Genomic DNA, 11,393 nt, shown 5'->3' with positions numbered 1-11,393 from the left:
TATGTTGAAATCTGTCTTTATTGCTACAAGATGTTCAAGAACAGGTTTCAGGCGTGACAAACGTATTTTCTGCGATGAAAGATGCAATCTGATGCAAGATTTCTTACAAAATGAAGCAGCTTGACGATATAAAAGGTTTTCTTCTAAAACTCACTGGTTTGCATTGTAAGAATACCTAACATTTTACACGATATTTTGCCAGGTCTGTACATTTATTACATTGCATGATTTCTTTTTCGATAGCCACACTTAAGTTCCCAGGCTGCCATACTCCTCTGACAGCGAAAGACCACCTTTACTTAAAGCGAAAGTTTTGCTTGGTTCGGGCCAAACACTTCCAAAACGATTTGCCGTATGCAGTGAACTACAAAGTGCTGCCCAGCTCTTTCGACGAAGTTGTTTTGTGTGCCGCCGTATGGCTGCATCTAGGCGATTATATACCGTCCAATCGGAGCTTCTTTTAGAGCGCTGCTATCTCCTGTAAGTGCGGCGTCGACAGGCGCGTAGCCTCAAGAGCTTAAGATCAGGGTTCGTTTTATCTATGCCCCGCCGTCGTCTTACGGTAGCTTGTTGAAGACACTCGCTTATCTTTTTGAACAAATTGTCGTGTGATGGGGCCTCTGAAATCAGTTGACGGAACTTGTTTCAGTTTGTCACTGTGTAGGCGGCAGTCTGGCGGCTAGGGGTATGTTCTGGAATCAACCAAATTGCTAGATGATATGAGCCCTATGGGTCAGATTCACATGACCAGGCCAGACACACATCTCTTGTTGATATCGCAAGGTCGATGGTGGACTGTTCCTTCCCTCTGCCCACAAATGTAGGTGATCCGTCATTGAGTGTTTGTAGATCATGTCTAACAATAAGCTCGTTGATCTCTATCCCACGCTGGTCTTGTGGACGAGAACACCAGCGAGGATGGTGAGCATTGAAGTCTCCGCACATCACAAATGATGGGCCACACCTAGAGACTAAGCACTCCAATAAGATGGTGTCTGAAGATCGTGTCGGTCGATAATATATGCTTGCCACAGTCGTCCTCGTATTGTTGAGACTTACAGTATCAGCTGTACATTAAAATTCGGCATCGCAGATATCGTTTGGGTCAATAACTGCGAAATGTAGGTCATCTCGAACGTATAACGATGCGTTTGAAGTATTTCGCGGATGTGTGGCGTCCTTTCACTGGAAGGACCCGCATGCCAGCGCTGTGCATCTAGCGTTATTGTGGTTGCCTACGAAACCTGGAAGTCTGAATTCTTCTTTTATTACATCGGTTTCTTGAAGCGCTATGACATCTGTTGGGGTTTTCATTGCGAGGAGCCGAAGGACTAGATCGGCATGCCGCGGTCATAAGGACCTGAAATTCCATTGCAACACAGAGGGATGGGGCTTTCCACGAGCGTTCATGTTGTTTCTAGGGAAGGCCGTCGGGAACTGGAACAAGAGCATCCAGAAGTTGCTCTGCGGCTAATGCTGCTATTGTCTGACGGCTGGCAATCAGAGATCTAACGACGTTGACAAGCATCTTAAGCAGGTTGATAAGTTGTTCGTCATCGTTGACCGAGACCGCTGTAGGCAGCCTATTTAGTTTTCTACTGTAGACGACAGCTTGGATGGAGCTGGTTCCGACGCTTTCGGAGGCGTGATATTGGCAGATACTGGTTCGGACGCTTTCGATGAAAGCGCCGGCCACGATGTCGCATAGAGACAGAAATTACGCCTCCCTCCTTCCTGCCGATGCGCGGTGTCTTTGATATTCTTCGAACGTGTGGGTACATCTTCAGTTTCACCATTTGTAGCCGCTGGATGGGCACTGGGCCACTTGGCATCTCCCCTGATGCCTTCTTCTTAGCTTTCACTTTCAGAACTTTTTAGTTTTTATTCAGCGTGGGACATTCTTTGTCTGTTGCCAAGTGTTTACCGTTAGAGTTCGGGCACCGAGATGTCGTACTGTCGCAAGAATTTACGTCGTGATTTTGAGCACATCTGGCACAGATCACAGCACTTGTGCAGAAACCCTGCACATGACCAAGCTTTAAATATTTGTGGCACTGTAACGGTCTTGGTACGAAAGGCCGAACTGGGTATCGCACCAGTCCAGCCTTTATATGACTAGGTAGCTTCGCACAGTCGAAAAGAATCTTCACACACTTTGGCGAGCCAAGCCGTCGAGCGCTGATAATTTTGCATGGTGGCGTGCAAACGATCATACTTTTCAAGACGTCGTCTTGAAGTTCTAAATCAACATTATATATGACGCCAGCTCTTACATCCGCGCCCTGTGGTATGTAAGCCCGCGTGTTGACACCACAGAGTTGAGATAGACCATGCAGAGTTTGCAACGTATTCTCATCTGTTGTGTCCACGGCAATAATACTTTTCCTTGGGTTCACTCGAAGCTCTTGAATAAGACCCGGTGCCAGTTTGACAAAAAAATCATGCAGTTTCTGTTTGGAGATGCAATTCAGGCTTACCAACACGTCGACCGGTACGAAGGCTACTGTCGTAGTCACAATGTTGCTGTATATGATAATTGCTTCGCGTGATGACGATGTCGAAGACTTCCGTCTTGAACGCCGATGCTTAGCAGGTTTGAAGACATCCGAGTCGTCCAATCTGGCGTCAGATTCAGAATCGGCAGCTTCTGATTCCACTGAGGAGCTGAGGCGCTTCCTTGCGACGGGAAATATGTCCCTGCCGCAAGATGGGTCCACCACCATCTCCTCCATAGCAGGCTTCGCAGGGAGGGCCTCTCAGCAAAGCAGCACTCTTGAAGGCCCGTACAAACAGCGCTGGGTGTTGCTGATGCACGTATAAACGCAAAAAATAGAAAAACTTTAGCATCAAAAGGAGCCAACAGCCGAATGCACGAACTTCGTCGTCGTCTCTCCCAAAAACAACGACGCAACATAAAGAAAAGTTATACGCTCTTTACCACTAAATCACATGGTCGTGTCACTTAAGAAGACCAACAATCCTGGCAAAATTGCAGCCCTACACCGTTGTAACTCAAGAAACCTTGTTATTGGGAAAGCTGGTTAATACTTGGGGAAGTAATCACAGCGCAACTAAGACAGACACAAAACTGTCCTATCTTCTGTTCTCTGTGTCTGTCTAATTTGCGCTACGATGACTTCCCCAACCTATCATTGTCTTCGAATCATCATATCATCACTTACTGCCTCTTTAGACATCCTACATACGTGCGGTGGCGATCATTCAATTGAAGCACGTTTGAAGCATGTGAAGAGCAAAAATAATCAACGATGACTTCCCCAACCTATCATTATCTTCGAATCATCATATCATCACTTACTGCCTCTTTAGACATCCTACATACGTGCGGTGGCGATCATTCAATTGAAGCACGTTTGAAGCATGTGAAGGGCAAAAATAATCAATCTAAATATGGCTTGAGGCCTGTTTGGGAAAGCGGGAAAAAGATATCGCGCTGAGCATCACTCACTATGGAAGCTTCACAGCTCTATCGTGAGTTAAGTGTTTCTTTAAGGTTAGTCCGTGGATCGATGCAGTGCCTCACGCAAGCGCGTAGCCACGTCGTACTTTTTAATATCCAGTGTTTTTTTTGTGTTTTTTTAAGCTCGAACAAAGGAAACAAACTATTGTTACCTGCATGGAAACAAATCATTGGGATGTTCTGCAACATTCGCATCGAATGCCTCGCGTTTCAACTGATTGAAATTAGTTAAGTAATTTATGACAAGTATTAAATTGTATCTATGACTCATCGCGTAAAATAGTTCGAGTTGCACAAGAGAACAGCGAACAACGCTGACGACTGCGTTGGCGTAGCGTACACCCGATTTTGCTAAACTTGGCGCAGAGCCCGAGATACCTCGTAGGAATTCTTGCGGCGTGCCACTAGCATAAATTTAAACGAGAACAGCAAAAGTGAATCAGAGCCCCTCTTTCGCATCATTACTCCAAAGTTTAATGTGCAGTGCGCAGTTCCATTTCGAAGCCTCAACTACGCCAGTATCGCAAACGCGTGTGCTAGTGAACGCAGATACAGAAAGACGTGTCGTAGCTGATTCTCAGTTTTCTCGGAGCCTAATGTTTTTCGGCAGTACGTACGAACGGTTAAAATATTCGCTGGTGCCAGACGTAAAACGCTCGTTAAAGCATGATCATTACTGAAGAAAGACGAAAAGTGTTTGCAATGAGAGCAAGCTAATTTCCGCATGCAATGTAAGCCGTCTAACTAAACGTGCTCGTATAGTGCCCCCGATTAGGTTCTATTTAATAGGTTGCAGCTATCTCCAGCTGCGGTGTTAAAATTAAACTGGGGGGGGGGGGGGGGGGGACGTTAATGTGCCGAAACTGTGGGGTAGGTTATGGGGCACGCCGTAGTGGAGGACGGCTCCGCATGATTTTAACGCGATAGCGTTAAGGGCCCCGTTCGCAGAAAATCCGGCGTTGGCAACCGGCGTGCGATGTCGGCGGTTGGCGGAGAAAATCATTCCCAACCATGCAGGCCCTCCGAATATATTTCGGTATATGCATACGCCACGCCTTCATATATGACGTGCGGTATATGCGGGTTATATTGCCACACCATTATATCACTAAATGTTGCTCATACCTTGTCTCACATTCTTGACAAAGCTGTTCCTCGGAATCTTGAGAATGAGAATCCACAAACAAATGTCATGAAACAAAACACCCACAGCGCATGTCTTTTATGTTAAATCTTCTCAGACTGAAATATTAAAAGTGCGAAACAAACACGGGAACCTGAAAAAAATCATGTAATTTCTTTGGCGCGGTTGTGCACTATCTCCTGGATCGGCCCATGCAAGAGGCTGCGTTTCTACTTAAAAGCTCGCCTATGTGCATAGCGTTCGCCGCCAGTGTTTGCCAGTAACCATTATGGTTGCATAAGCTGCAGTCGTCCGGAATAGTGAGAAGCAGTCAGGGATCTTTGAATGCTATGGGGTTCCACTCTTAAAAGCGAAGCTTAAGCGTCCTCCAATTTTTTTACAATTTGGGGTTCTTTCATTATCATCATCACCAGCCTATATTTATGTCCACTGCAGGACGAAGGCCTCTCCCTGCGATCTTAACTAACTTCATCACTCCACCTAGTTTTCTGCCGACCTCGACTGCGCTTCCCTTCTCTTGGTATCTATTCTGTAACTCTAATCATCCACCAATTATCCATCCTATGCATTACATGGCCTGCCCAGCTTCCCTTTTGCGCTTAATGTCGACTAGAATATCGGCTATCCCCGTTTGTTCTCTGATCCACACCGCTTTCTTCCTGTCTCTTAACGTTAGGCCTAACATTTTTTCGTTCCATCGCTCTTTGTGCGGTCCTTAACTTGTTCTCGAGCTTCGTTGCTAAACGTGCGCCTAACACGCGTTAAACGACCGCTGTTGCATTCCGCCCCTATCAAAATGCGTCCTCCGCGGCCGGGATCGAACCCACGACATCGTACTCAGCAGTGCAACCCCCTAGCCACTAATCCACCGCGGCGGGTCTAGCTGTAGTGTGTGTTGCCACGCCTACGCCCTCTCAAAGTTCTTCGGTCAGTTCCGCGATGGCGTAGTGGCTTTGGCATCGCGCTGCTTTCTAATCCCGAGGGCGCAGGATCAAATTCCGACCTCGGCGGCCGCATTTCGACGGGGGCGAAATGCAAGAACTCCCGTATAACATGCAGTGGGTGCACGTTAAAGAACCCCTGGTGGTCAAAATTAATCCGGAGCCCCCAACTACGGTGTGCCTCATAATCAAATGGTGGTTTCGGTATACGTAATACCAGAGAATACAACTTAAAAAATAAATGTGCATAGCGAGAGGTATTGTTACGCTCTAATCATTTCATTATTGCCACAACGTGTGAACAACCCATTCGATAATAATGCTAGATACCTGAATTCAAAAAAGAAAGGGAGGGGGGGGGGGATGAAACGACGTCCTTGCCTCGAGCAGTGGCTGTGACGTTGAACTGTAGAGGGGTATGTTTAGCATATGAACCTGCGGTTTCACAGTGCTCGTTGAGATTTATTCGCGAAGCATTACTTCCTTGCATATCTCCTTGATGGCGCGCTCATCTCAGGAAAGTTGATTGACTAGTTCGGGTACTTTCGTTCAAGAAGTGCTACATTCTTCTAAGGAAAACGGAAGCATGCTTTTAATAGCATACGCACTGAGCCATTTTGAGCGTACAGAAAACGTGCCCTCTACTTACAAGACATACAAGAAGACACATGCATTATGTTGGCTATCTTTTTCTTTCTCTAAAATTCGTTTGTTGTCAATATATCAATTTGTTGCGTTAAGGCAGCACAACAGCAACTTGTGCGGTGCAATCAGATCGCACTCCACATTCACCACTTCAGGCATGCGCCGTGAAATTTTGCGTTCCTCACATGTTTTTAGCAGCGCTGGCTTGGCACAAACGCCGAGTGCCATCTCGAGAGTGCACTAATGCTTCCGTGCCTTGTGCAGCGCGTGGGTTGCGTAATACATGGCTTACACGTGGCAATGGCAAAGCGCTCGGCAACAGGCAGCACAAGGCTTCCGTTATCGAGAGTCACCGGAGGGACCACCGTTTCGCGATCGACGCAGAAATTTGCGCAAACTGGTCACGATCGAGCTCAACCCAGCAGGCGATGGCTCAACTTGTCCAGCAAACGCACGCGCACACACACACACACACACACACACACACACACACATATATATATATATATATATATATATATATATATACAGGGTGTTTCAGTGAACTCTCAAAAATCCTTAAAGGTTGCCTGTGGCAGATAGCACAATTCTAGTTCACGAGCTGGTCTACTCGAAGAGGCGGACATTACTTGCCCAAGAAATTGCAATGCATAATCGAATAACTGCCAGAAATTCACTAATTAAGTTTTTAACTAATTGCCTGATGGCCCATATTGCAATTTACAAATTGTAGCCGTGGAGTTCGCAAGGCGGATCCACTTGGAACGAATTCTCGGGATGACACCAGTTTCGAGATATTAATTCCCGGACTTTGCGGAGAAATGCAGTGGCGTTCCAGTTAGGTTCTTAACAAAACGTCGCTTTATGCATTGAAGCCCAAAATTAACTGTAACGCCAATGCATTTCTCCGCAAAGTTCGGCAATTAATATTTCGAAACTGGTGTCATCCTGAGAATTAATTCTAAGTGGATCCGCCTTGCGATCTCCACGGCTACAATTTGTAAATTGCAATATGGACCATCAGGTAATTAGTTAAAACCTTAGTTAATGATTTTTCGTTAATTATTCGATTGGGCATTTCAATTTCGTGTGCAAGTAATGTCCGCCTCTTCGAACAGACCAGCGCATTAACTAGAATTGCGCTGTCTGCCACAGGCAACCTTAAATAAATTTTGAAAGTGTTCGCTGAAACACCCTGTATATATATATATATATATATATATATATATATATATATACATTCTCTCCTTCAAATAGGGAGGTTGCGCGTTTCATCTGAGCATCGAGGTGTCATATGTTGCTTCGCATCGTCGCCCTCTGCTTTACGCAAGTGTCAAGAGGAGTGACTCCAGTGTATAGGCAGTCCTGCCAGAGCGAATGAAAAATGCGAGCCGCGCGCGCACGCCCCGTACACAACGCAATCGGCGCTGTCGGTTCCACGTGACCGTTTTATTTGTGCCCTTTATTCAATAAAATTAGGAAGCCTCGGCGGCAGTGTACCACCACCTCATACGACGCACGTGCCGGAGAACGTGAAAAAATGTATATAAAGACACACTCTCCAATCCACGCGCGCGCATTTTTTTTTCTTTCATTTTTTTGTTCTGAGAAATACGAAAAGCGTCGCCTTCTGTTTGCTTCTTTCCTCAGAGCGTGACCCCGCGTGGTCCGTTCGTCGGTACACTGGTTTGAAACAAACTCGGTTGGGCAGTATCTGCGCGCGTCCGACGGGAAAGCACGCCCATCGGACCGACCGGGGACGCGCTCCTCTTTCGGCGAAGATAGGGAGAAACCCTGGGAGAAGAAACCTTGGGGCTGAAGAAAGGGAGAAAGCCCTGGGAGGGGACGTGCACTCAATTGAAGAAGAAAAGGGCCCCCGAGGAAGCCGTCGAGCTCAAGGCGAATGTGACACGCTGCAAGCGGGATTAGCGCCGCAGCGAAACGTCGTTATGCAAACTCAATTGGATCGCGAATTTCGCGAGCGCGCTCGTGCTCACAAACACGCCTCTCTTTTCAATTTTTTTTCTTTCCCCCGTTGTTCTTACATTTTCAACGAACGCTGATGATTGAAGCCGCCTCCTGCATCGGGGTGTCGAGGCGAGGGCAGTGGCGCGGAACCTCAAATACACGCGCTGCCCCGCGGACCCGGGACGCTGCGCGTCACAACAACTTCGCGTGCAGGCCCTCTATACATAGGGAACAGCGGACCATCGGCTTCGGAGCTACGAAAACATGCCGCGCGGGCTTCTTGAGACTTCCTTCGATTTGCTTCCGGAATGGCTGCAATTGGTATTCACGGCGTTTGTCCGTGATAAGCTGGGTGTCTCTACAAGGAATTACGGCAAAGGAAGAAACAAGCGGTTTGCGCTAGGAGATAACATCTTTAGGGCTGTGCGTTCTGCAATATAAGGGAACTACGTGCGCAGTGTTTCATTTTTTTTAATCTTCTGTGGAAAGAGCGAAAATGTGAGGGATTTAAAACGGTGTAACAACTTCAGTGAAACAATTGACCACCGGGGTTAACAGGTTTTTCACGAGCTAAGTTTCCCAGATCTGAAAGCTTGTGTCATTATTATTGTTGTTGTTGTCGGTACGATTTAAGGTGATTGCTTAAGGTTGATTCACACTATAGGCCGACACGACACTGATCTTGGTCTGTGGGACTGTTGGAGACAGCGTTTCCCTTGCTTTAAACCGTTGGCCACAGCGTTTTCTGTCATGTAAACTGCTGTCAACAGTCGGCAGACCAGAATCGGTGTCGTGTCGGCCTATAGCGTGAATGAGCCTTTACTGCCCACCTTTGAATCTTTCGAAACGGTGATGGGAAAGTAAACACGCGCGCGTGATCTGCACTTCAGCGTCGCTATAATCACTGTCTGCATGCGGACTCGGGCGCACAGACCATAGCTTTGAGATTCAGTGGCACCCTCAGGGAATAAAGCCACGTACAAAATTTATGACTAAAGGGAAAGAAAAAAAATAATTCACAAGATGGAGACGCTGTCCTATCTCTGCACAAATAACGCGCAGTAACACCCATGGACGTACAGCCTCCCGCATTTTCAACTATATCGCGCGGGCGTCCATCAAGCGTCATTTCAGCGCCTTTAAGCGGTGATAGAGACCGGCAGAAGTACTCTCAAGTGCACTAAGCACTCTTCTGTGCAAGAGTCCTCTAATGTGATCGTCCCTTCAGGACCACGTAAGACCATATTATATGGTGTTCTCGCGCGATATAGCTAAAAATGTGGGAGGCTGTACGTAAAGCACGCAAATACGAAAACGCTCTGGACTCAGCCACGTATAATATTGCTTCGTTCGCCATAATTTGCAGCGGCAGAGACATATCATACTGAGTTGAAATTCCAAGCATGACGCATGACTGGATGTAGAAGAATATATGACCGCACGGCTAGCAACTACCCTCCGCGTTAGCCAAGTGGATATGGCGTTGCGCTGCTGAGCTCCAGGTTGCGGGTTCCACCGCAGTGCCACGCTTATAGTTGGATGGGGGCGAAATGCAAAGAACGCTCGTGTATCATGGTTTTGGCACATAAAACCCCAGAATTGATTTTTTTGTTAAATTAGGAACTGTGTTTCGTCACTGTTAAGCTTATCATGTAGTTTCATCCAGAAAAATTTACCGACATTCACATTTTTTTTCTTATAAGTTTTTTCTTTTCTTTTTTTTTTTTTCTTCTTTGGGCTTTAGCATCCGGAAGACCTCTAAAGACGCGAAAAGAGGTTTTAGAAGCAACCGTGCGGAGTATGAATCTTACCAACCTGAATGATCAGAACTGTTCGGAACTCGCCGTGGTTGCTCAGTGCCTATGGTGTTGGGCTGCTGAGCACGAGGTCGCGGGATCGAATTCCGGCCACGGCGGCCGCATTTCGATGGGGACGAAATGCGAAAACACCCGTGTACTTAGATTTAGGTGCACGTTAAAGAGCCCCAGGTGGTCCAAATTTCCGGAGTCCCCCACTACGGCGTGCCTCATAATCATATCGTGGTTTTGGCACGTACGTAAAGCCCCATAATTTAATTTTTTTTTTTTCAGAACTGTTCGGAGGCAGGACTGTATCGTTGTACACTGCTGATTTCAAACGCACGGCAGTCTATGCAGAAAAGTGTACCCAAAACGCCGAGGGAAGCTGCTTAACGACACGATTACCGCTTTACTTTCTTTCCGGCTCACATTTTTTTTTTTTTAATTTCTTCCAGAGATCTCACCACTGGCGGAAAAGCTCAACTTGGCACGTTTTCACGGCTCATCTGTTTGAGCCGAGAAACAGGGGGAGATACAGCACGCAGTAGACCGAGAGAGGGAGACTTGAAGAGCCGCATCCCGCGATCAAATCGGCGTGCGCTTTCTTCACTTTTCTCTTTCGCGAACACCAGCCTGCTGAGCGGTGGGAGAGCGATTTGCATCGTGACAAGCGCGAAACAAAAGTTTTCCAGGCCCCCGGCGGCGGTACCAGGGATGCGGCGAGCTGGGTGCGCCGAGCAAACAAAGCTAAGCTAACTGCGTCTCGGCGCCGGAAAGCATTTGGACGTAAGCACCTTAAGCGAGTCCAAAGAACCGCCTCGCTTGCTCCGCGAGTACCGAGAGGTGCGCTGGCTGCGCGAATGCATTTCGATTCGAAGGGGAGGCAGCGCCGCATCGGCCCGCTTGTGTCGGCTCCTATACCCTTGTTGGGAGGCAGCATGGGCAGACTTCGAAGAGCGCGCTCACAGCTTGACGATGCAGCGCGACGTTCGACACCTGTGCTTGTTGCTGATTTTTTTTTTTTTTTTTTTTTTTGATCGCGTGCCCTTCTTTGAATCCAATATGCAGACGGCACGCGTGAATGCAACACGGACCGGAGGAGCAGAATGAGCGGCATCGCCATTACTGCCTGGCTGACAAAAAAAAAATGGCCGCAGCACTCCTAAGCGTTGATATATGCATATATATATATATATATATATTCATTCATTGCTATAAGTAATGTGAGCACGGAATAAGGTACTACAGAGAAACGGCTCCAGCAAACAAGCTCGAAATGGATGCATCTCGTTTTCCTTCAATTAATGTTGTTGAGGATATATATATATATATATATATATATATATTGTAAGACGAGGCCCGGGACGAAGGCGCGTGTCTTGTATGTCGACACAGCGCGAGACAGCCAACGAGCA

The 11,393-nt window shown here is 47.1% G+C and overlaps 1 protein-coding gene across 1 annotated transcript in view; it reads left to right on the top strand.

Moving 5' to 3' along the window:
• Nucleotides 1-11,393, top strand: part of LOC119465123 (protein APCDD1) — a 273,777-nt gene that overhangs the window by 145,350 nt on the left and 117,034 nt on the right. The window lies entirely within an intron of this gene.

Source organism: Dermacentor silvarum, chromosome 1, assembly GCF_013339745.2.
Source record: "Dermacentor silvarum isolate Dsil-2018 chromosome 1, BIME_Dsil_1.4, whole genome shotgun sequence".
NCBI classification, from domain to species: Eukaryota; Metazoa; Arthropoda; class Arachnida; order Ixodida; family Ixodidae; genus Dermacentor; species Dermacentor silvarum.
The sequence above is the reverse complement of the archived record's forward strand: the minus strand, read 5'-3'. Positions and strand labels throughout refer to the sequence as shown.